The sequence below is a fragment of the Mustelus asterias genome, chromosome 2 (assembly GCF_964213995.1).
Source record: "Mustelus asterias chromosome 2, sMusAst1.hap1.1, whole genome shotgun sequence".
In the NCBI taxonomy this organism is placed as follows: domain Eukaryota; kingdom Metazoa; phylum Chordata; class Chondrichthyes; order Carcharhiniformes; family Triakidae; genus Mustelus; species Mustelus asterias.
This window is the reverse complement of record NC_135802.1, coordinates 132,963,680-132,972,155: the sequence shown is the minus strand read 5'-3', so window position 1 is coordinate 132,972,155 and position 8,476 is coordinate 132,963,680.

The following is an 8,476-nucleotide window of genomic DNA, read 5'->3' as shown; positions in this document are numbered from 1 at the left end:
ACACGGCAAGACCCCAAATCCACAAGAAATGTGAGCAAAATGCAGTAATGTACCTCCACTTACATTGTAGACTAGGAGGCGGTGCCCGGGAACATTGGAGAGGTTGAGGGACAGATGCAGAAGAAACCTGAATTGGCCGACAGAGTCAAAAGCTTAGAATGAAATTTATTGAGGGGGCAAAAAAAACAAGAGAAAATAACCCTGCAAAGCAAAGATCTGTGGCTTTAAGTTGAGAAGAAAGAAATCTAAAAAAATTGCTGCTGCGTCGCTTTAAAAAAAACTTCAAAAGCTCAGAAAGAAAAACGGCTGGCATTAGAGAGCAGTGCTGCAGCTTCAACTTTTAAAAATGGCCAAAGTGAACTGTAGCGAGGCATCCAGAAGTGTGGGAAAAATAACAAAGCTGAACCTGACAAACTCCCAATGTGCAGGATTAGAGCAGAACCCGTGAGGCTTCAAGAAAAATAAGTCCTCAAGTTTTAAAAAAAAGTTAAACAAGTTTTTAAAAAAACCATGGCCCCCATCAGACTATGAGAGCTCCGAGTGTGGGAGAAATAAAATAAAGGCATCTTCAAAGAAGAAAATGGGCTCTCCAGATAGCCAGAAAAATATAAAACAGTGAAGATCATTGAAATGGTCTTCCTTCAGTAAAAGTGGAAGTTTAAGAAAAAATTCAAAGAAAGAGCAGCCAGGTTTACACCAAAATGCCAAAAGCGTGGGAAGAAAAATAGAGAGAAAGCTGACAGCTGAATGAAAAAAATGACAGTCTTAAAGTGGCAATTCATTTAAAGTGGCAACTAGGAGCTATTGAACATAGAGGAATTAGCAAAATAAATTAACGCTCTCAAGAAGACATTATAACAAAATGAAATGGCTGACAGCAAAGTTGAAAAAAAAGTTGCAAAGATCTACAAGATGAAGTTAAGGAGGGTAGTCCAGACTGAACTTGGTGAGCACCATTCCTGCATGGAACAGCTCCATGCAAGACTATATTTTAACTGTACATAGTTAAATCCTACCAATAAAAGCATTTATGTTTAAACACACAAGCCTCAAGATGAGCCATCATCACTGCAACATAAAAAAACATCTTAAGTACATAACATGAAACTTTAGTAGTGGCTTAAGTTGGATTGTCCAACTCATGTACATAACGTTTTATTTCATATTTAGGATGGAGTAAAGATTGTTAAAGGGAGAGGGATCTGGTGATTGTCCCTCAAAGGCAAAACAGTAGAGGTCACATGGCCTGATCAATTGGGACTGAGTGTTCACCAATGAAGTCTGTGAAAGTACATCTTTACAAAAGGAGCAAGAGTAGGCCATTTAGCCTATTGAGCTCTTCTGTCATTGAATGAGACCATGACTGATCTGTGATCTAATTCCATATACTCAGCTTTTTGCCATGTCTCTGAATATCTTTGTTAACAAAACCTTTCAATCTTAAATGTAAAATCTATAATTGATATAAATCAGCTGCTGTTTGCAGAAGGAAGTTCCAAGCTTATACTACATTTTTGCATAGAAGTGATTCCTAATTTCACTCCTTCCTGGTCTAACCAAGTTTTAAGGTAATGCCCCTGCAGTGTTAACAGTTTCCATCTACTCTAATCATTCCCTAAAAACTTGAAAACTTTGATCAAATCACCCCATAATCTTCTAAATTCTAGAGAAGCAACCCTAGTTTGCATAATTTCTCCTCAAACATTAACCATTGGGATCTGGATGTCATCTGATGCTGTACTCCCTCCAATGTCACTTTATCCTTCCTAAAATGCAGTGCCCAGAACTGCTCGGTGCTCCAGTCTTACCGAAATTTTATACAGTGGTGTGTTGAGTTATTCTATCCCCATCCTCTATTCTAGTCCTCCGGGTATAAAGATCAGCCCTCCATTAATCTTTTTGACTGCTTCCTATACCTGATACTTTGATGGTCAATGTTCCCAACCACCCACCAATTTTTGTGTCTCTCTCCCCATATCTCCTATCCTGATGGGACTGGACAGGCTAGATGCGGGAAGAATGTTCCCGATGTTGGGAAAGTCCAGAACTAGGAGTCTCAGTCTAAGAATGAGGGGTATGCCATTCAGGACTGAGGTGAGGAAGAACTTCTTCACTCAGAGAGTTGTGAACTTGTGGAAATCTCTACCGCAGAAAGCTGTTGGGGCCAGTTCGTTAGATATATTCAAGGGGGAGCTGGATGTGGCCCTTGCAGCTAAAGGGATCAAGGGGTATGGAGAGAAAGGGGAAATGGGATACGAAAAGTGCATGATCAGCCATGATCAGGCTCGAAGGTCCGAATGGCCTACTCCTGCATCTATTTTCTATGTTTCTATCTGTATATCTCCTTTCTGCATATCTCATCCCAGGACCCACCCCATATCTCATCCTCCAGACCCCTCCCCCAGATCTTCTTCCCCATATCTCCTCTTCCAAAGCTCCCGCCCATCATCTCCTCCCTACCAACTTATCTCCTCCTCTCCCTCCCCAATACACCTCCTTCAAAGGCAAATATACCTCCACTTCCCAATATACCTCCTTGTCCCCAATATCTCCTTTCCCTACAATGTAGCTCTTCCTCCCCTAACATAACTCCTCCCTGCAATACATCTCCTCATCTATTGAATGTCTCCTCCTTCCCCAATATATCACCAGCTACTTTCCTAATATATCACCTCCCACATATCTCCACCTCCCCAATATATGACCCCTCCCCACATAACTCCCCCTCCTCCATTTACTTCCCCTCCCTATTTATTTCCATTCCCCATGTATCCCCATATACCTCCCCTCCACAATATATATCCCCTGCCCATGTATCTTTCTACCCCATAGATCTACCTTACCCCCATATAAGCAGAGAGTGGGAATAAACGGGTCCTTTTCAGAATGACAGGCAGTGACTAGTGGAGTACCGCAGGGTTCAGTGTTGGGATCCCAACTATTCACAATATACGTTAATGATTTGGACGAAGGAATTGAATGCAATATCTCCCAATTTGGAGACGACACTCAGCTGGGTGGCAGTGTGTGCTGTGAGGAAGATGCTAAGATGCTGCAGGGTGACTTGGACAGCTGGCTGAGTGGGCAACTACTTGGCAAATGCAATATAATGTGGATAATTGTGAGGTTATCCACTTTGGCGGCAAAAACAGGAAGATTATTATCTGAATGGTGGCAGTTTAGGAAAAGGGAAGTGCAAAGACCTGGATGTCATGGTGGAACAGTTGCTGAAGGTTGGCATGCAGGTACAGTAGGCAGTGAGGAAAGCTAATGGCATGCTGGCCTTCATAGCAAGAGGATTTGAGTATAGAAGTAAGGATGTCGTGCTGCAGTCATACGGGGCCTTGGTGAGGCCACACTTTGAGTATGATGTGCAATTTTGGTCTCCTAGTCTGAGGAAGGACATTCTTGCTATTGAGGGAGTCCAGCAAAGGTTCACCAGACTGATTCCCGGAATGGCAGGACTGACATATGAAGAGAGATTGGATCGACTGGGCTTGTACTCACAGGAATTTAGAAGAATGAGAGGGGATCTCATAGAAACAATAAAAATCCTGAGGGGACTGGAGAGGCTAGAAGCGGGAAGAAATGTTCCCGATGTTGGGGAAGTGCAGAACTAGGAGTCACAGACTAAGGACAAGGGGTAAGCCATTTAGGACTGAGATGAGGAAAAATTTCTTCACTTAGAGAGTTGTGAACCTGTGGAATTCTCTACCACAGAAAGCTGTTGCGGCCCGTTCGTTAGATATGTTCAAGGGAGAGCTGGATGTGGCCCTTGTGGCTAAAGGGATCAAGGGGTATGGAGAGAAAGGGGGAGTGGTATACTGAAAGTGCATGATAAACCATGATCATGTTGAATGGTGGTGCAGGCTTGAAGGGTCAAATGGCCTACTCCTGTACCTATTTTCGATGTTTCTATAATTGTCCCTTCACAAATACCTCCCCTCTGCCATATATTCCCCCCATATATGTCCTCTCCTTCCATGAATGTCCACCTCCCCATTTATCTTCCCTTCCCCCATATACCTCCAAATTCCCCACATCTCCCCTTCTCCCATCTCTCCCTCCATCCCACAACTCTCTTCAACAGCCCCATCTGGTTGCCCCTCCCTTCCCCGCAAGTTTCCCTTCTGTTGCCCACCCCCCAATATCCCCCCACCCCAATATTTCTCCTCCCCTTCCCAATAGGGGCGGCACGGTAGCACAGTGGTTAGCACTGCTGCTTCACAGCTCCAGGGTCCCGGGTTCGATTCCCGGCTCGGGTCACTGTCTGCGTGGAGTTTGCACATTCTCCTCGTATTTGCGTGGGTTTCCTCCGGGTGCTCCGGTTTCCTCCCACAGTCCAAAGATGTGCGGGTTAGGTTGATTGGCCAGGTTAAAAATTGCCCCTTAGAGTCCTGAGATGCGTAGGTTAGAGGGATTAGCGGGTAAATATGTGGGGGTAGGGCCTGGGTGGGATTGTGGTCGGTGCAGACTCGATGGGCCGAATGGCCTCCTTCTGCACTGTAGGGTTTCTATGACATAGTTCACTTCAATATTTCCCCTCCTTCAAATATTTCTTTCCCCACCCTCACTGCCAATACCTCTTTATCTTGCCCCCATATATTTCCACTCCCATGTATCTCGCACTCCATCATATATGCCCTCCCCAAATATGTCCCTCACTCCATATATCTCCTCCTCTCCACATATGTTTCCACCTTATCCAATGTATATCTTCCCCCTTTCTTTCCCCCCTATATCTTCCCCCTTTCTTTCCCCCTCCCCCCATGATCCCTTTGTTTTCCTCACTCCCTCCAGGTTCCCTATCCTCCACCCTCCCCCCACTTTCTTTCCCTCCCTCCCTTCTCCCCCCACTTTCTTTCTTTCACTCCCTCCCTCCTCCTTCCCCCACTTTCTTTCCCTACCTCCTCCTCCCCCACTTTCTTCCCCTCCCTCCCCACACCTTCTCTCCCTCCCTCCCCTCCAGTTTCCTTCCTCCTTGTCTCCCTCCCCTAGATTCCCCCTCCCCCCTCCCCTAGTTTCCTCCTCCCCCCGTTTCCCCCTCCCCCCATGATCCCAACTCTCACTTCCCCCAGTTTCCCTTCTTCCCTTCCCCCCCTTCCTGCCTCCCTATTTCCCACCCTCCCCACTAACTTTCTTTCCCTCCCGCCCCCCCACTTTCTTTCCCTCCCGCCCCCCCACTTTCTTTCCCTCCCGCCCCCCCACTTTCTTTCCCTCCCATACTCTTCCCCCACTTTCTTTCCCTCCCACCCTCTCCCCCCACTTTCATTCCCTTCCTCCCTCTCCCCCCCACTTTCTTTCTCTCCCTCTCCCCCCACTTTCTTTCCCTCCCTCTCTCCCTCCCCCCACCTTTCCCTCCCTCCCCCTCCACTTTCTTTCCCTCCCTCCCCCCAGTTTCCTTCCTTTCTCCCCAACCCTAGTTTACCCCTCCCCCCACGATTCCGACTCCCACTTCCCCCGGTTTCCCTCCTTCTCTTCTCCCCTTTCTGCCTCCTGTGTCCTGTTTCCCACCCTTGCCCCCCCCAACTTTCTTTCCCTCCCTCCCTCTCCCCTCCGTTTCTTCCCCCTCCCTCTTCGCCCCCCCCCATTTCTTCCAACCTCCCGGTTTCCCACCTTCCCTTCCTGCCTCCCCGTTTCCCACACTCCCTTCCTGCCTCCCCGTTTCCCACACTCCCTCCCAACTTTCCTTCCCTCCCTCTCCCCCCCTGTTCCTTCCCCCTCCCTCCCTCCCCCGTTTATTCCCCCTCCCTCCACCCCCCCATTTCTTTCCCCTCCCTTCACCCCCTCCGTTTCTTCCCCCACCTCCCACCCCCGTTCCTTCCTCCACCCCCATTTCTTCCCCATCCCTCCACCCCCCCATTTCTTCTCCCTCCCTCCTATTTCTTCCCCCTCCCTCCTTTTCTTCCCCTTCTCTCCCCCCATTCTTTCCCCCTCCCTCCCCCCCATTCTTTCCCTCCCACCCATCCATTCTTTCTCTCCCTCCCCTCCATTCTTTCCCTCCCTCCCCTCCATTCTTTCCCTCCCTTCCCTCCATTCTTTGCCTCCCTTCCCTCTATTCTTTCCCTCCTCCTCAGACTCTCCCTCCACCCCTCCATTCTTTCCCTCCCCAGCGATCTTTCCCTCCCCCCCATTCTTTCCCCCCCCATTCTTTCCCTCCCCCCCCATTCTTTCCCTCCGCCACCATTCTTTCCCTCCCCCACCATTCTTTCCCTTCCCCTTATACTTTCCCTTCCTCCCCCCCTCTGATACCAGCATAGAATCCTCTGCATTGGAGGACCATTCGCTCCATCGGGTCTACACCGATCACAATTCCACCCAGGCCCTATCCCCACAACCCCATGCATTTACCCTAGCTAGTACCCCTGACATTAAGGGACAATTTAACATGGCCAAACCACCTAACCCGCACATCTTTGGACTGTGGGAGGAAACCAGAGCACACAGAGGAAACCCATGCAGACAGGGGGAGGATGTGTAAATTCCACACAGACAGTGACCCAAGCCGGAATCAAATCTGGGTCCGGCACTGTGAGCCCCCCTTCCTACCGTGTTCCCTACCCCTCCCACTTCCCTCTAATCCCACCCACCCCATTCCCTCCATCCCCTCACACTTTCCCTCCATCCCCCTCACACTTTCCCTCCCTCCACCCCCTCACACTTTCCCTCCATCCCCTTCACACTTCCCTCCATCCCCTTCACACTTTCCCTCCATCCCCTCATTCCCTCCCCCATCCATACTTTCCCTCCCACTCATACTCCCTCCCCCCCATCTCCCTCATACTTTCCCTCCCCCTTCTCTCACCCCATACTTCCCTTCCCCACTCATACTTTCCCTCCTCCCCATACTTTCCTTCTCCCCCCATCCCCCTCATACTTTCCCCCCTCCCCCTCATACTTTCCCTCCCCCTCATACCTTCCCTCCATTCCCTCATACCTTCCCTCCATCCCCCTCATACCTTCCCTCCATCCCCCTCATATTTTCCATTCCGCCCTCATACTTTCCCTACCCCTCATACTTTCCCTCCCCCTCATACCTTCCCTCCATCCCCCTCAAATTTTCCCTCGCCCCCTCTTTCCCTCCCCCCACTTTCCCTCCCCCCTCATACATTCCCCCCATCATACATTCCCACCCCCTCATATATTCCCCTCCCCCCTCACACTTCCCCCCCCCAACTTTCCCTCCCCCCAACTTTCCCTCGCCCCACTTTCCACCCCCCCTTTCCCTCCCCCCTCATACTTTCTCTCCCTCTCCCCCCTCATACTTTTCCTCACCCCCCCATACTTTCCCTCACGCCCCCATACTTTCCCTCACACCCCCCATTTTCTCTCACCCCCCCATTTTCCCTCACCCCCCTCATATTTTCCCACCCCCTCATATTTTCCCTCACTCCTCATATTTTCCCTCACCCCCCTCATATTTCCCCACACTCCCTCATATTTCCCCTCACCCCCTCATATTTTACCTCACCCCCCTCATACTTTCCCTCGGACCCTCATACTTTCCCTCCCCCCCCTCATACATTCCCTCCCATGCTTTCCCTCCCCCCTCATACTTGCCCTCCCCCTCAATCTTTCCTTCCCCCTCATACTTTCCCTCCCCCCTCATACTTCCCCCCTTCCCCCTCACACCCCCCCTCCCCCTCATACTTCCCCCCCTCCCCCTCATACTTCCCCCCCTCCCCCTCAGACTTCCCCCCCTCCCCCTCATACTTTCCCTCCCCCCTCATACTTTCCCTCCCCCTCATACTTTCCCTCCACCTCATACTTTCCCTCCCCCCGATACTTTCCCTTCCCCCCTACTTTCCCTCCCCCTCATACTTTCCCTCCCCCTCATACATTTTCACCCCCCTCATACATTCCCTCCCCCTCATACTTTCCCTCCCTCCCCCTCATACTTTCCCTCCCCCCTCATACTTTCCCTCCCCCCTCATACATTCCCTCCCATACTTCCCCTCCCCCATACTTGCCCTCTTCCTCATACTTTCCCTCCCCCCTCAATCTTTCCTTCCCCCCTCATACTTTCCCTCCCCCTCATACTTCCCCCGCTCCCGCTCATACTTTCCCTCCCCCTCAGACTTTCCCTCCCCCCTCGTACTTTCCCTCCCCCTCGTACTTTCCCTCCCCCCTCGTACTTTCCCTCCCCCCTCGTACTTTCCCTCCCCCCTCGTACTTTCCCTCCCCCCTCGTACTTTCCCTCCCCCCTCGTACTTTCCCTCCCCCCCTCATACTTTCACTCCCCCCTCCCTCATACTTTCCCTCCCCCTCATACCTTCCCTCCCCCCTCATACCTTCCCTCCCCCCTCATACCTTCCCTCCCCCTCATACTATCCCACCCCCTCATACATTCCCTACCCCCTCATACTTTCCCTCGCCCCTCATACTTTCCCTCCCCCCACTTTCTTTCCCTCCCTCCCTTCTCCCCCTACTTTCTTTCTTTCACTCCCTCCCTCCTCCTTCCCCCACTTTCTTTCCC